The 19482-nt window shown below is 30.3% G+C and overlaps 1 long non-coding RNA gene across 2 annotated transcripts; it reads left to right on the top strand.

Moving 5' to 3' along the window:
• Positions 1-3: 3 nt before the first annotated feature.
• Positions 4-16486, top strand: LOC134710816 (uncharacterized). Of its 2 annotated transcripts, XR_010106130.1 has the most exons (5): positions 4-189; positions 4450-4505; positions 5537-5600; positions 13082-13205; positions 16330-16486. It is a non-coding gene; the product is annotated as an uncharacterized LOC134710816 (long non-coding RNA). The 2 variants fall into 2 exon arrangements; XR_010106129.1 differs by lacking the exons at positions 4-189; positions 4450-4505 and adding an exon at positions 4512-4668.
• The last annotated feature ends 2996 nt before the right edge of the window (positions 16487-19482 follow it).

Genomic DNA, 19482 nt, shown 5'->3' with positions numbered 1-19482 from the left:
GCAAGAAACGCCCACTGAATTTCCTACTTTCATTTTTGAAAAATCTTCTATTTGGAGATAGATTTGTACGCATCTATTTACATTTTATCTGCGAAAGAAAATACACTTGCTCAGTTGCTGAAGTGGCTCTCTTTCTCGTCCTTAAGAGCACACATAACTTCTAAAACGTAAAAAAAAAACATGTGAAAGGTATGAAAAATAATGCATTGTAACAATGAAAACAAACATCATCTTTAAATGCAAAATAACATTTCAAAGGAAAGGAGGCTTCACCCCCCCCCCCTTTTTTCCTTTTCCAACTACAAAATGTGATCTGGTTCAAAAGAGCCGGACAATTAATACTTTTCATGTGTATGTGTCAGGTCAATGTTCATAGGAGGTGGCCGAAATGATTTCTTTGGGAGTCCAGAAAGTCTAAAAAGATTGTTATGAATCGTGCATGTATGAGGGGGATAGGACCTTTATCGGGACACCAGGATTGGGTGTTTTTAGCTTCAGGATTTTGGGATTGACTATTTAGGTATCCAGGAATTCTATTTTTGAATTTCTGGATGTAGGGATTTAAATTTATTTAAATAAGGGATCTCGGGATTTCATGTTTTTAAGCCCAGGATTTTGGGATCATGACCCCTCCTACCCCCGGTCATGAACATGTATGAGGGTGATAATTGTAATCCCCTGGGAATCTTGGTATCCCTGTCTTCACTAATAACCGTTAAAAAATATACACAATGGACAATATTTTTATTATGACATTTATAACAGTAATTTTTTATCCTTGACGATAAAAAAGTACACATTCCTTTAGGCTGTATTAAAATCAATTGTTTTTGACACAGTCAAGAGTGGATAAATATAGTATTGCACAAGATTTGGAGGTGAAATATATTTCTCTGTCTTTTTATGTTGTCACAATGGGAATTTCAGATGAAAGCATGAAAATTTTACGTCATAATCAAATATTGACTAATGAACAACTACAAAGTAAGATCAAACTAACCACACCTAGATGAAATGAAAATAATCAACAGGTCGGGAATGCGATATGTCGAGTTAAAAAATATTTATAATAAAAACAATATTTATAATAAAAAAATATTTATTTTTTATCACCAAGGTAAACATACATGATATATATTACCATTGTATATACCTATCACCATTGCAAACATCTATCACCACTGTATATATATATCATCCTACTGTTTTTGTATCTCTCACCAATCTATATATCTATCACCTCACTTTATTTATCACTACTTTATATATCACCAATATATTAAAATCTCCACACTAAATATATCTATCACCACACTATATATTTATCACCACTCTATAAATCTATCAATCCATTGTATATATTTATCACCATTCGGCATTAATCACCACTTTATACAACACTGTATATATCTATCACCACCCTATCTATTTATCACCATTCTGTATCAATCGCCACTTTGTACAACGCTCCCGTATATATCTATCACCACACTATATGTTTATCACCACTCTATAAATCTATTAACACACTGTATATATCTAAAACCACTGTATATATTTATCACCATTCTGTATTTATCACCACTTTGTACAATACTGTATATATATCTAACACCAAAGGTGCTTAATTCAGATCTTTCTATATATATTTTCCATTATTTATCACAATATATATCTATCACCATCTACAATATCTGTCACTTTATCACTTTATCTCTCTCTCACCATACTTTATATATATACCACTTCAGATATAGATATCCACTAACTATATATCTATGTCTTTACTATACATCTATCACCTCACTTAATCTATCACTACACTTTTGTATCATCATCATATTTATCCATCACCACTTTATATTAGTATCACCACACTGAATATATATACATGTATTACCACTTTTTAAATCTATTACTGCTTTATAATTCAATCAACACACTGTGTATAACTAAAAGCATTATTTATAACTATCACTGTTCTGTATAAATACTAATTTGTACAATACTGTATATATTATCACCAAAAGATGTTTATATTTGTATCTCTCTGAATACCTTTTACACCATTCTATAGTCATTAACTGCCTCCCTTTATATGTCTATGGCCTCACTGTTTATATTTATCGCCTCACTAGATTTCTTTTAGGTAGCTTCACATTTCTATCCCCACACTTCATATATCCATCACCTAACATTATACACCAATCAGTGAATGACCTCACATTTTTCTCTTTCACCACACTATATATATATACATCACCACTCTTTATAAAGCTGTCACCACACTTTATATCTAACACCTCACCTTATTTATCTATCGCATCACTGTTTTACCTGTCATCTCTCTTTATATTTATATTAACATATTGAATATATCTATCACCTCTCTTTATATATATATATATATATATATATATCGCCACACTAATAATCTATTACTTCTCTATACTTCTATCAATACATTTTTTATATTTATCACCATTCTGTATAAAATCATGACTTTATACAATGTTATACATATTTACCATAAAAGATATTTTTATTTATTACCACTCTATGTATATATCTATGACGTCTATGACCTCACTGTATATATAGACTATCAACTCTCTAATTATATATCACCATATTAATAAATATAAATCACCTCAATAGAAATCTATATCACCACACTTTATGTATCTATCACCACATGTTATATCTATCACCACACTATATACATCTATCACCACATTATCACCACACTATATACATCTATCACAACACTATATACATCTATCACCACACTTTATATAATATCTATCACCTAACTTTATACATCTTTCACTTAACTGATCATATATCACCACACTTTATGTATCTATCACTACACTATACATCTATCATCTAACTGAACATGTGTCACTGCACTTTATGTATCTATAACCACACTTTATACATCTATCACCCTACTAATCATATGTTACAACACTTTATATATCTATCACCACACTTTATATATCTATCACCACACTTTATATATCTATCACCTCACTATATACATCTATCACCTAACTGATCATATGTCACCACACTTTATGTATCTATCACCACACTTTAAATATCTATCACCCAACTCATCATATGTCACAAAACTTTATGTATCTATCACCACACTTTATGTATCTATCACCACACTATATACATCTATTACCTAACTGATCATATGTCACAACACATTATGTTTCTATCACCACACTTTATGTATCTATTACCACACTTTATGTATCCATCACCACACTTTATGTATCTAACACCTATCTGATCATATGTCACAACACTTGATATATCTATCACCACACTTTTTATATCTTTCACCTCACTATATACATTTATCACCTAACTGGTCTTATGTCACCACACCTCATATATCTAACACCTCACCTTATTTATCTATCACATCACACTTTTACCTATCATCTCTTTTTGTATTTATATCAACATATTGAATATATCTATCACCTCTCTTTATATATATATATATATACAACCTGCTAAACATCAACCCAACAATGTTAGATCTGTAAATTTGCTTTTGCAAATTTTTTTGTTCTTCCCTTGCCGGGATTCGAACCCATGCTACTGAGATATCGTGACACCAAATGGCCTGCACTGCAGCCGTCCCGCTAGACCACACGACCACCTGGGCTTCACAAAAATAAAGCTTTCGGTGGCCGTGTGTTACCTTTCCACGTCAGTTTTAATCTAGCAGCTTAGTACAGTACATGAATATATATATATATATCGCCACACTAATAATCTATTACTTCTTTATACTTCTATCAATACATTTTTTTATATTTATCACCATTCTGTATAAAATCACGACTTTATACAATGTTATACATATTTACCATAGAAGATGTTTACATTTTTATTTATTACAACTGTATGTTTATATCTATGACCTCACTGTATATATAGACTATCAACTCTCTAAATACATATCACCATATTGATAAATTTTAAATCACCTCAATAGAAATCTATATCACCTTACTATATATCATCTCTGTACTAAATTTATCTATCACCACACTATTTATCTATCATTACACTTTTTATTCTATCACCAAACTGAATAGATCTACATTGTTCAAATCTATCACCACATGTTATGTTTCTATCACCACACTTTCTTTATCCATCACCACACTCCCAATAGCTATCATTACTATATGTATTTCTATTACCACATACTGTATATCTATTTTTACTATATAGATCTATTACATATTTTTTTTTTATATATTAAAGATTCATATATCTATATGTTAAAAAGTAAAAAAACAGCTTTAATATATGTTAACAAGTAAGAATGGGCTTTATATAACAGTTTGTTGATATGGTAGAATGTCTTTTGATTTACTGAATTTGTAATGTTATTTTTTATATGAATTTTTCCAGATTGCTATTCTACAGTGGACCTTGATAAATTCTGATGGAAAGGAAGTAATACAAAGGTACAAATCAAGAAGAAAACTGCTTCTCATTTTGATTATTCATTTTAATCATGCACAACTTGCCAGAATATTCATCATATTTGGAAGAAGAAGAAGCTATGTCATGAAAAAACTGCTTCAAATACAGTTGGTGTATCTAGAGGAAAGAAATGGATTGATTCAGGTTTTTTTATTAGCTACCAACTATCATGATTATATTGGATATCCCCACACTATATATATCAACAACCACACTGTATATATATAACAACACTAATAGTACATATAACTACACTTAACATGTATATCATTCAACACACAATTGATACTTGTCACCCCTATATATCCATCACCACTTTGTTAATATGTCTACCACTACACTGGTTAAACCAATCACCACACTGTTTATATTTGTCACCACACAGTATATATGTATACCTCCACTTTGCTTATATATCATAAGTTATATATAATCGCTATTCTGTATATTCTTCACCGCACTATATTCAAAAATTACAATATATATATATATAACTCGTCTAAACATCAACCCCACAATGTTATATCTGTAAATTTGCTATATATATATATGTCCTCACTTATCACCACTCTATATCTATGTATCACCACTTTATCATATTTATATATATAAATTACCACACTATATATCTTTCACCACCTCATCTTGTTATATATAATTAAACCCTTAAAAGTAAACAAAACAGTAATGAAGTAATTATTTATAAATATTTTGGTTAACCTTCATCAGTATGATCATGATGTAAAATGAATCACATCAATCTTCTTTGATTAGATTATAACAATTTTGAAATTTATACAATAAAACAGTTAATACCGTATAACTAAGTTGTAAAACTTGTACAATACTAAAATTTAACTTAGGTTATATAGCTTCTTAATATTTTAAATTTTAAAACGGTAGAGAAATTCCAACAAATTCTGCTTTTCCATTGATATATGTTTGTATAAGCTTGTAAACCTATAATGACTTCATGTAGGAATTATTATTTATATTTTGATTTTTCTTACAGAGATACAAAACACGATTTTAAAAGGACAAAGATGTAATGGGTGAAAATGGAAGAAAAGAAAAAGGTATATTTAATTTCAAATAAAATAACAAGTATAATTTAATGATTTATAACAAAGAAGCACTCAGCAATTCTGTTTATAGTGATGGTGAAGGGTTTGTTAGAAAATAATTATTAGGAAAACTGCTACAGCATATCACAAAATATTTATATCAATGACTTTTCTACATTCTTGTAATCATGCACATGTATTATGTAAATAAAAATAGGAATATGGTATAATAAATGTTGGTCAAACATCCTTATTGAATACATGTATATATCCTTTAGTAACAAATTTATATAGTGATTATTTTAACACATGAAATTTCATTTTTATCATACCACACACTGCATATCTATTGCTACAGTCTCTATATCTAACACCATACTCTCAATATCTATCGCTTCAGTCTGTTACTTTATTCGGCCTTTTAAACTTTTTTGGATTCGAGCGTCACTGATGAGTCTTTTGTAGATGAAACATGTGTCTGGCATATATACAAAATTTAGTCCTGGTATCTATGATGAATGTATTTGTATATTACCACATTATAAACACCTATCACCTTACTATCAGCTCATGGTATATATCAATAACCACACTCTATAATTATCATCATACTGTCTTTATCTACCCCTACAGTCTCTATGTGTATCACTACATTATATATACCTATCACCTCACATATCAACCACCACTCCCTATATCTATACCTATACTCTCTATAGCTATCCCATCAGTCTCTTTGTATATCACCACATAACATACACCTATCACCTAAGTTTAAATACCTATCACCTCAATTAGTGTATCAATCATCACACTCTCTATATATATACTTATCTATACCTATACTCTCTATATCTATCCCAAAAGTCTTTATGTATATCTCCTTATTGCCTCACCTATCAACTTACTTAAGATACCTTTAACCTCACATTATATATCAATCACCACACTCTATAACAATCACCATACTCTCTATATATATCCCCACAGTATCTATATATACCACCACATTATATACACCTATTACTTACTTTAAATACCCATCATCTTGCCTTATGTATCAATCACCTCACACAATATATTTATAATCTCACTGTTTATATGTAAACCTCTATTGATATATCTTTGACGTGACTATATATGTAACTCAACAAATAATACATCTAACACATTTCTTTATATATCTGTAACCTTACTTGATACATTTATAACCTTACTTGATATATTTATCACCTTGCTTGATACATTTATTACTCACTTTATATATTTAGCACTTCACTATAGCTATATATATTAATGTCCTAACTCTCTCTCTCTATATATATATATATGTATATATATCTCACCTCATTTTATATATCTATCCAATAACTTCATGTATTTATCACCTAACTTTATGCATTTATCACTTTATACATCTGTCACCACACTGTATATCTGTCAACACACTTTGTATTTCTATCAAAACACTTTATATATTTATTACCACCCTATATACATGTATCATCACACTGTTCATATGTCACAACACTTTATATAACTATCACCACACTCTAAATATCTATCACCATACTTAATATATATATCACCACACTTTACAGATCTATCACCACACCTTATATATCTATCATCACACTTTATATATCTATCACCTCACTATAGCTATATACATCTATCATCTAACTGATCATATGTCACCACAATTTATGTATCTATCACCTCACTATAGCTATATACATCTATCATCTAACTGATCATATGTCACCACAATTTATGTATCTATCACCTCACTATAGCTATATACATCTATCATCTAACTGATCATATGTCACCACAATTTATGTATCTATCACTTCATGTTATGTATCTATCACCACACTATATACATCTATCATCACCTTTTATAAATCTATCACCACACTTTATATATCTATCACCTATCTGTATATATCTATCACCTAACTTTATACATCTTTCATTTAACTGATCATATATCACCACACTTTATGTATCTATCACCTCACTATACATCTATCACCTAACTGATCATGTGTCACCACACTTTATGTATCTATAACCACACTTTATACATCTATCACCCAAATAATCATAATTCACAACACTTTATGTACCTATCACAACACTTTGTATATCTATCACCTCACTATATACTTCTATCACCTTACTAATCATATGTCACTACACTTTATGTATCTATTACCACACTTTATATATCCATCACCACACTTAATTTATCTATCACCACACTTTATATATCTCTCACCTAACTCATCATATGTCACCAAACTTTATGTATCTATTACCTCACTTTATATATCTATCACCTATCTGATCATATGTCACAACACGTTATGTATCTATCACCACACTTTATATATCTATCACCACACTTTATATATCTATCACCTCAATATATACATTTATCATCTAACTGATCATATGTCACCACACTTTATGTATCTATCACCACACTTTATATATCTATCACCTAACTATATACATCTATTACCCTACTATTAATATGTCACCACACTTTATGTATCTATTACCACACTCTATATATCTATCACCTATCTGATCATATGTCACAACACTTTATGTATCTATCACCACACTTTATATATCTATCACCACACTTTATATATCTTTCACCTCAATATATACATTTATCATCTAACTGATCATATGTTACCACACTTTATGTATCTATCACCATACTTTATGTATCTATCACCACAATTTATATATCTATCACCACTCTTTTATATTTCTATCACCTTACTTTATACATCTTTCACAAAACTGATCATATATCACCACACTTTATGTATCTATAACCACACTTTATACATCTATTATCCTACTATTCATATGTCACAACACTTTATGTATCTATCACCACACTTTGTATATCTGTCACCTCACTATATACTTCTATCACCTAACTAATCATATGTTACCACACTTTATGTATCTATCACCTAACTCATCATATGTCACAACACTTTATGTATCTATTACCACACTTTGTATATCTATCACCTCACTTTATACTTCTATCACCTAACTGATCATATGTCACCACACTTTATGTATCTATTACCACACTTTATACATCTTTTACCTAACTAATCATATGTCACCACACTTTATGTTTCTAACACCTCACTTTATATATCTATCACCACACTTTATACATCTTAACCCTACTATTCATATGTCACAACACTTTTTGTTTCTACTCCCTTACTTTATATATCTATCACCACACTTTATATATCTATCACCACACTTTATACATCTATCACCTTACTATATTCATCTTTTACCCTACTATTCATATGTCACAACACTTTATGTATCCATCACCTCACTTTATATATCTATCACCTCACTATATACATCTATAACCTAACTAATCATATGTCACCACAATTTATGTATCTATTACCACACTTTATATATCTATCACCTATCTGAACATATGTCACAACACTTAATATATCTATCACTACACTATACTTTTATCAACTTACTAATCATATGTCACCACACTTTACATATATATCACCACACTTTATATATCTATCATCACACTTTATACATCTATCACCTCACTATATACATCTATTACCCTACTATTCATATGTCACAATCTTTATGTATTTATCACCAGACTTTATATATCTATCAGCACACTTTATGTATCTATCACCTTACTATATACATCTATCACCTTACTAATCATATGTCACCACACTTTATATATCTATCACCTCACTATATACATCTATTACCTAACTAATCATATGTCACAAAACTTTATGCATCTATCACCACACTTTATATATCTATCACCACACTGTATGTATCTATCACCACACTTTATATATCTATCACCTCACTATAAACATCTATCACCTAACTAATCATATGTCACTACACTTTATATATCTATCACCACACTTTATGTATCTATCACCACACTTTATATATCTATCAACTCATTATATACATCTATTACCTTACTAATCATATGTCACAAAACTTTATGTATCTATCACCACACTTTATATATCTATCAGCACACTTTATGTATCTATCACCTTACTATACACATCTATCACCTTACTAATCATATGGTACCACACTTTATATATCTATCACCTCACTATATACATCTATTACCTAACTAATCCTATGTCACAAAACTTTATGCATCTATCACCACACTTTATATATCTATCACCACACTTTATGCATTTATCACCACACTTTATATATCTATCACCTCACTATAAACATCTATCACCTAACTAATCATATGTCACTACACTTTATATATCTATCACCACACTTTATGTATCTATCACCACACTTTATATATCTATCAACTCATTATATACATCTATTACCTTACTAATCATATGTCACAAAACTTTATGTATCTATCACCACACTTTATATATCTATCAGCACACTTTATGTATCTATCACCTTACTATACACATCTATCACCTTACTAATCATATGGTACCACACTTTATATATCTATCACCTCACTATATACATCTATTACCTAACTTATCCTATGTCACAAAACTTTATGCATCTATCACCACACTTTATATATCTATCACCACACTTTATGCATTTATCACCACACTTTATATATCTATCACCTCACTATAAACATCTATCATCTAACTAATCATATGTCACTACACTTTATATATCTATCACCACACTTTATGTATCTATCACCACACTTTATATATCTATCCCCTCACTATATACATATATCACCTAACTAATCATGTGCACCACACTTTATGTATCTATATCACACCTTATATATTTATCACTTATCTGATCATATGGCACAACACTATATACATCTATCACCACACTTTATATATCTATCACCAGACTTTATATATCTATCACCAGACTTTATACATCTATCACCAGACTTTATATATCTATCAGCACACTTTATACATCTTTCATTTAACTGATCATATATCACCACACTTTATACATCTTTCATTTAACTAATCATATATCACCACACTTTATGTATCTATCACCTCACTATACATATATCACCTAACTGATCATGTGTCACCACACTTTATGTATCTATAACCACACTTTATATATCTATCACCACACTTTATACATCTTTCATTTAACTGATCATATATCACCACACTTTATGTATCTATAACTACACTTTATACTTCTATCAGCCTACTAATAATATGTCACCACACTTTATACATCTATCAGCACACTTTATATATCTGTCACCTCACTATATACATCTATCACCTAACTCATCATATTTTACAGCACTTTATATATCTATAACCACACTTTATATATCTATTACCACACTTTATACATCTATCAGCACACTTTATATATCTATCACCTCACTATATACATCTATCACCTAACTCGTCATATGTTACAACACTTTATATATCTAACACCACACTTTATTTATCTGTCACCTCACTTTATACTTTTATCACCTAACTAATCATATGTTACCACACTTTATATATCTATTACCACACTTTATACTTCTGTCACTTAATTTATCATATGTCACCACACTTTGTGTATCTATTACCACACTTTATACATCTATTACCACACTTTATATATCTATCACCACACTTTATATATCTATCAACTCATTATATACATCTATTACCTAACTGGTCATATGTCACCACACTTTATGTTTCTATCACCACACTTTATGTATCTATCGCCACACTTTATATATCTAACACGTATCTGATCATATGTCACAACACTATGTATATCATAACAGTTTCCATGTATATCTCCGCATTATACAGAAGCTACCCCCTTACTTTATATATCTATCATCACACTTTATATATCTATCAACACACTTTATATATCTTTTACCTCACTATACATCTATCACCTATCTGGTCATATGTCACCACACCTCATATATCTTTCACCTCACTATATGCATCTATCACCTAACTGATGATAGGTCACAACACTTTATGTATCTATCACCACACTTAATATATCTGTCACCACACCGAACATCTGGTACCATGCTTTGTTTATCTCTTCAATTTATGCATTGATCACCTTACTTTATGTATATTTTACTTCACTATACATATGTATCAACTCACTTTTTAAATCTAAGACACAACTATAATTTAAAACCAACCTTTATATATATATATTACCTCACTTTATATATCAATGTCCTCATTTTATTGATGTATCACCTCATTGCTAATATATTATTGGCCTGACTGTCAATATTTTTTGTCTTTCTCACTTTATATATGTAGTCCCTCCTCATATGAATCTGTCACCTCTCTGAAAATATCTTGATGACATCATTGTTAATGTTCTTTCCACCAGACACTTATCTATAACCAAACTATTTATATCTATTACCTCACTATTTATCTATCACCAAACTATTTATTTCTCTAATCTTACTATATATCTATTACCTCACTTCTTACATTTATCATCTCCCTTTATATATTTATCACTTCACTATAAGCTATGACCTCACTATATATATGTACATACATATCAATCACATCACTTTATTCATCTATCACCTCACTTTAAACATGTATCACCTGACTTTAAACATGTATCACTGCACTTTATGTATCTATCACCTCATTTTATGTAAGATAGACCTCATTTCATATATCTATCACCTTATTTAATATATCTATCACCACACTGTACATATATTACTACATTTTATATCTCTATCACCTAACTTTATACATAAATCACCACACTGTGTATCTGTCACCACAATTTTTATATCTCTCACCTTAATTTATATATCTACCTCCTCATTTTATATATGTATGACCTCCCTGAAAATATCTTATTGACCTCACTGTTGATTTTTTTTCATCACATTTTATATATATTTTTTTATATATGTATCCCCTGCACATATGTATCTATTAACTCACTACACTGTTTAAATCAATCACAACACCATTGATATATGTCACCACACAGTATGTATATATATATATCATCCTTTTGTTTATATATCATCACACTGTATATATCATACTACTGTTCTGTGTATCCTTCACCTTATCCTTCACCTTATGTATATACACATAACCCAACTATAACTAAGTCCACACTTATCACCAATCTATATCTATTTATCACCATCTTATCATATTTATAGTAACACAACGATTACATCTATCATCATTCTTTTTCTGTTTTTCACTAGACGATATGCTATTGTTGTATCTTCTATAAGTGAGAGAAATGAACTGGTCATTGTATAATTTACAGTGGAAGATTATATGCAGATATGCCATGTCCACTGAGATATGTTTGTATAAGATTGTACACTTATCATGTAGCAATTATAAAATTGATTATTTATATTTGTATTCTTCTGACAGAAATACCAAACAAGATTTTCCAGGGATTTACAGGTCATTGGTGAAAATTGAAGAAAAGATAAATGAAATAACAAAAATAGTTAAATGATTTACAACCAAGCAGCACTCAGCAATAGTGATGATGGTAAAGTATTTTTTTTATAAAAAATGATACTCAATAACAGATAAATAGTGTGGTGGTTGATAATTTACTCCATTGCTGCAGTCGCTGTATTCATCACCACACTCTCCATATCTATCTCAACAGTCTCAATAGCTATCCCCAAACTATGATTATCTATCACTACAATCTTCATAACTATGCCAACAGTCATTATGTATATCATAACAGTTTCCATGTATATCTCCGCATTATACAGAAGCTACGCCCTTACTTTATTTATCAATCACCTCACTTTATATATCAATCACCTCACTTTATATATCAATCATTACACTCTCTATATCTATCCTCATACTCTCTATATACACCCCAAATGTCTTTCTGTATATCTCCACTTAATAAACACCTATCACCTTACTTTATTTATCAATCACCTCATTTTATAAATCAATCACCTCACTTTATAAATCAATCACCACACACACTCTCTATATCTGCCCCAAAAGTCTGTATATTTCCACAAAATAAACACCTATCACCTTACTTTATTTATCAATCACCTCACTTTATATATCAATCACCACACTCTGTTATCTATCCCCATAATCTCTATATATACCCCTTAAGTATGTCTGTATATCTCCACATATTAACCACCTATCACCTCACTTTATATATCAATCACCTCACTTTATATATCAATCACCTCACTTTATATATCAATCACCACACTCTTTATAATTATCCCCATACTCTCTATATCCACCCCGAATGTCTTTTTGTATATCTCCACTTAATCAAAACCTATCACCTTACTTTACTTATCAATCACCTCATTTTATAAATCAATCACCACACACACACTCTCTATATCTGCCCTAAAAGTCTCTTTGTATATTTTCTCAAAATAAACACCTATCACCTTACTTAATTTATCAATCACCTCACTTTATATCTCAATCACCACACTCTGTAATCTATCCCCATAATCTCTATATATACCCCTTAAGTCTGTCTGTATATCTACACATATTAACCACCTATCACCTCACCTTATTTATCAATCACCTCACTTTATATATCAATCACCTCACTTTATATATCAATGACCACACTCTTTATAATTATCCCCATACTCTCTATATCCACCCCGAATGTCTTTTTGTATATCTCCACTTAATCAAAACCTATCACCTTACTTTATTTATCAATCACCTCATTTTATAAATCAATCACCACACACACACTCTCTATATCTGCCCTAAAAGTCTCTTTGTATATTTTCTCAAAATAAACACCTATCACCTTACTTAATTTATCAATCACCTCACTTTATATCTCAATCACCACACTCTCTATAATTATCCCCATCATCTCTATGTCTATCACCACATTCTCTATGTCACTCACCACACACTCTTTATCTATGCCCATACTCTAGATATCTTTTCCCCACAGTCTCTATGTGTATGACTACTTTACAAACACCTATCACCTTACCTTATTTATCCATCACCTCACTTAATATATAAATCACCACACAATATCTATATCTATCCTTATACTCTTCATTTCTATCCAAACATTTCTTATGTTTATGACCACATTATAAAGACCTATCACCTTACTTTACATACTTTCACCTACCATAAATTATCAATGACCACACACTCTCTATATCTACCCCAAAAGTCTTTGTATATCTCCACATATTAAACACCTATCACCTTAATTTATTCAATCACCATACTTTATATATCAATCACCACACCCTCTCTCTATATATCCCCATACTTTCGATATCTACCTCAAACTTCTCTATGTATATCTGCACATAATAAACACATATCACCTTACTTTATTTATCAATCACCTCACTTCATATATCAATCACCACACACTCTCTATATCTATCCCCATACTCGCAACATCTCTCCCCACAGTCTCCATATTTATGACCACATCATAAACACATATCACCATACTTTTTTTTATCAATCACCTCACTTTATATATCAATCACCACACACATTCTATATCTATGCCCATGCTATCCATATCTATCAACACAGTACCTTTATTTATGTCTACATTATAAACACATATCACCTTACTGTACATACTTTCACCTCACATGAATTATCAATTACCACACACTCTCTATATCTATCCCAATTAACCTTATATCTACCCCAAAATTCTCTATGTACATCTCCACACAATATACCCTATCACCTTACTAAAATTACCAATCACCTCATTTTATATGTTTCACCTCACTCAAAATATCTATCACCTTACTCTTTAGATTTTCACCTCAATTTATATATTATGTCTATCACACCACTGGGTATATCTCTCAAAGCCCTACTTATACCAATTTGAAAGTGGATTAGCATGAAACAATCCTGGTTGAAATGAAATAATTTAAAAGAAATGTTTTTAAAGAATAACTGCTTCAACATATTATGCAATATTATATGTAAATATCATGTTAGGTGTCTTTTCAATAAAAGCAGCAAATATGGTATACTAACTGTCTGTCAATTATTCTAACATTCATGATGAGTAAACCTAATAAATATATTGTTTCGGTGTTATTGTACATTATCGACATAATACATCTGCTGGCACACACATAATGTATATACCACCACATATTATGTATCTACTGCCACACATAATATATAATTATGACCACATATAATATATCTACTGCCACACATAATCAATAACCACACTGTATAAATCTGTCCTCACAGTCTGTATATCTATCACCACACTATGTTTGTCTATCACCACACTATTGTCTCTCACCACTCTATGTTTATCTATCACCACACTATGTTTGTCTATCACAACACTTTTTCTTTTAATCATCACAGTTGTAAATCAAAGGAAAGTAATTACCCAAGAAAAAAATGATTTGAACTTTTCATTTAAATGATTGGTCTCACACGTGAATTGAATTTCTGCATTATAAGTTTTACATTTTGATATTATCTTGGGATTCTGCCATTGCAATGGTGAAACATCCTATTTGTCCTTAGATATAAAGTAAATAACAACTGTTTGAAGCTTTTAAATTTTGTATTGTTTTGGAATAATCATTTGGTCAACTGAACCATATTGTAATTTTTTTTAGGTTAAACAAGATTTAGTGCCTACCACACAGTTAAGAAAGCATGAGAGACAAGAATGTCTACAGAACAGAGGAGACTATTTTTACTGCACTTAGATTTGTGTTTTAGTTATATTCAATTAGTATTAAAGAGCTACGTACAATAAATCATGTTATATTATGTTCTTAGATACTTTATGTCATTTTTCCTTCTCATGCTTGGGGTTCTTTGCCAACATGGGATACTCCTAGTAAAGTGAAAAATGCATATCTTTTTTTAACCTTTTTTGTATCTGTAACAACTAGAAATTTCAGAAGCAGTTTTAATATGCCTTTATACTTGATTACCTTTAAACTGAATGTAGCTCCTAGTTAAGTTAGTGTTTAGAATTCATTTTATAGGGGAGTCATAATCAGTGCCAAACAATTATTATTGATGGAGTTATTCCCCTTGGATATATAAATCATATGAAAAATTGCATGGAAAGCTTTTTCAAATTTACATCATTCATAGGATTGCTACGAAATTCATATTGAAGGTTTATCTTAGCAATAATTGGGGTTAGTTTGAAATTCATTTCAATTAATCCACTATTTCTCCATGAGTAATGTCCCTTGGAAATGTAAATTATATAGGAAATTGCCTTACACATGTTTTATATCAAATGCACTTTTGGCAATTACAGAATGATTTTACACCAGACTAAACTGGATTGATTTTAACCTACTCACTTTCTGAATGTGTTGATCCCAAGTTTTCTACACTAATGATATGGCTGGTTTTCTCCTTTGAACTAAATTATACAATATGGTATGTGTTTTGCCATTTTTGAAAGTCTCCATTGGATAGTTATCTTCTTGATAATCATACCACATTTCAAGTGTATAATTTTTAAGCACGTGTGAAACAATGTTAAGTTGAAAGATTACTTCTAGATTTTCTTCATGTATTAGAATAACACATGATATGGGTATTCTTCCATGACACAAAATAAGAACATGCACAGCAAAAAGAATATGCTTCATTTGTATGAAGTAAAATAACAAAATTACAGAGCTCCTAGGAAAAGCAGAAACTGAAAGTTCCTGATCAAATGGCAAAATCAAATGATAAAATACATCAAATGAATAAACAGCAACTGTTATATTCCTGACTTTGTACCTGCATTCTTAAATGCAAAAAATGGTGGATTTAACCTGGCTTTATAGCGCTTGTATGACTGTCACATCAAATTCTATTCATGTATAACGATGTTTGAACAAAAAACACAGACATATTTGGTATACCACCTGTCTTTTTACTGAAAGGGTACAGACATTTTCTGATGTAGAAACTGGTGGCTTTAACCTGGTTTTATAGCTAGCTTAACCTCTCAGGTGTATAAAATTCCATTATATTGACAACAATGTGTAAACAAACTTACATAAAAGGTGGGTCGTTAATCCACTTAAACCTATATGTATTGCATGTGTTCTTAATGAATTGTCTAATTGTTAGGTACGTTAGTGTGTTTTGTTTGTTGATCTCCTTCACAGTCTGAATGTATTGTCTGTGGTTCTTAAAAGTAATCTGAATGTAAATAGTCTGTGGTTCTAAAAACAGTCTTTGTATTTCGGTGGTTGTAAGATACATTTACAGGTTTTTTTTATTGTCTGTGATTCCCATATACAGTCTGTATATGTTTTGTTTATGGTTATGATATGGTAAGAGGTATAGGCAGTTGGTATTGTTCTGGAGTTTGGGAACCAGCTTGTATCAGCCGTGATTCTGAGTATTTTGTTTGTTTGTATGTACTGAAACTATTAAAGAGTTGACACAGTTGATTAGCTGAAACTTGTTTGTTACTCAAAAGACGTTATCTCATGATTTTGATAATAGTTGGCAATTTATTATAAGGTGAAATATCAAATCCCGAAAGACATAAGCCGACAGAATTGATCTCTTCATATTAGCATTGAGAGAATCAAGTCTTAATTATTCAAAGCAAAAACTATCATGAAGGTACCGGTAGATATTTTTAAAGTTTTGTAGTGAATGGAATCTACACGGTCGTTACTATCTTTTGATAATACACTTTTGTTCACAACAACACACGAACAAATCTAAGAACAATGTGGAAAAATAAAAAAATAAAACTACAGTCATGCGTTTTAACTTTATTTGCCAAACATTAATATACAGTTTTCATGGAGAAAATATATAGCTAACATAATATCATCATGGGTCTTTATAAGTATATGTGCCATATTCATCATTTTCCTGACCGAAGAGGACATGCTATTAGTTGCGGATAACAACTGGCTATTTTGAAAAACCTTTAACCTATGAAATAGAAATGAAGTACGCAAATCAAGAAGTCACAACCATCAGTCGATTTGAAGGGAACATACAGAAGATGCAGTTATTTAAAACCTCCAAGAAGTTGAGCTTAAGAGAGGCGATCGATATAAAAGGGACTTACAAACTGAGAAGTCGAAATAAAGTGACAACATCAGGGATAAAAAAGAAAAAAACCAAATCACAAACACAAACATCAGCATAAAAGCACATAAAGACTTAGCAACACAAACCACACAAAAAATCTTCACTAAACATATCTTTTTCCGTGGGTGGTTTAGAATGATTGAAGAAATACTGATATTTGTTAATACTACATACAAGATACAAGATTTAAAGAAGTTTTCGATATATTTTTCTGTTGGTTTGCATTCAGTTATTCAGTAATAATAGAAATAGACGTAGCATTAACACATTTGTTTGACTAAAAACTACTTTAGCGTCTGTCCGATGTTCAGATTTATAACATATTTTACAATGGAATGAAGAAAATATTTTAATTTCTTAAATGTTTCGATGAATGATGATACTTTATAAACTATAACCCGTTGATCTTAAAGTTTGATGTGAAAACACCAGTTAAAATATGATTTACACCTATAATGTTGGACTTTTCAATACCATGTTGAAAAAGTGTTAAGTGCTTTATGGACACTTGATTTAACTGTCGCATAATTGATTAAAAGTTACTCCTCAACTTGGACCAAGTTTGTCTGCTATTTAAAAAATAAAAATAAGGAAAACAGTCTGAAACAGCGAATAAAATTGAAGCAACATCGGTTATTTTGAAGACAATGCCTTTGTTCATTTTTATCAATGCGACTGAGAGAACAGCCTTT

Source organism: Mytilus trossulus, chromosome 1 (genome assembly GCF_036588685.1).
Source record: "Mytilus trossulus isolate FHL-02 chromosome 1, PNRI_Mtr1.1.1.hap1, whole genome shotgun sequence".
NCBI classification, from domain to species: domain Eukaryota; kingdom Metazoa; phylum Mollusca; class Bivalvia; order Mytilida; family Mytilidae; genus Mytilus; species Mytilus trossulus.
This window is presented reverse-complemented; position numbering and strand designations above follow the sequence as displayed.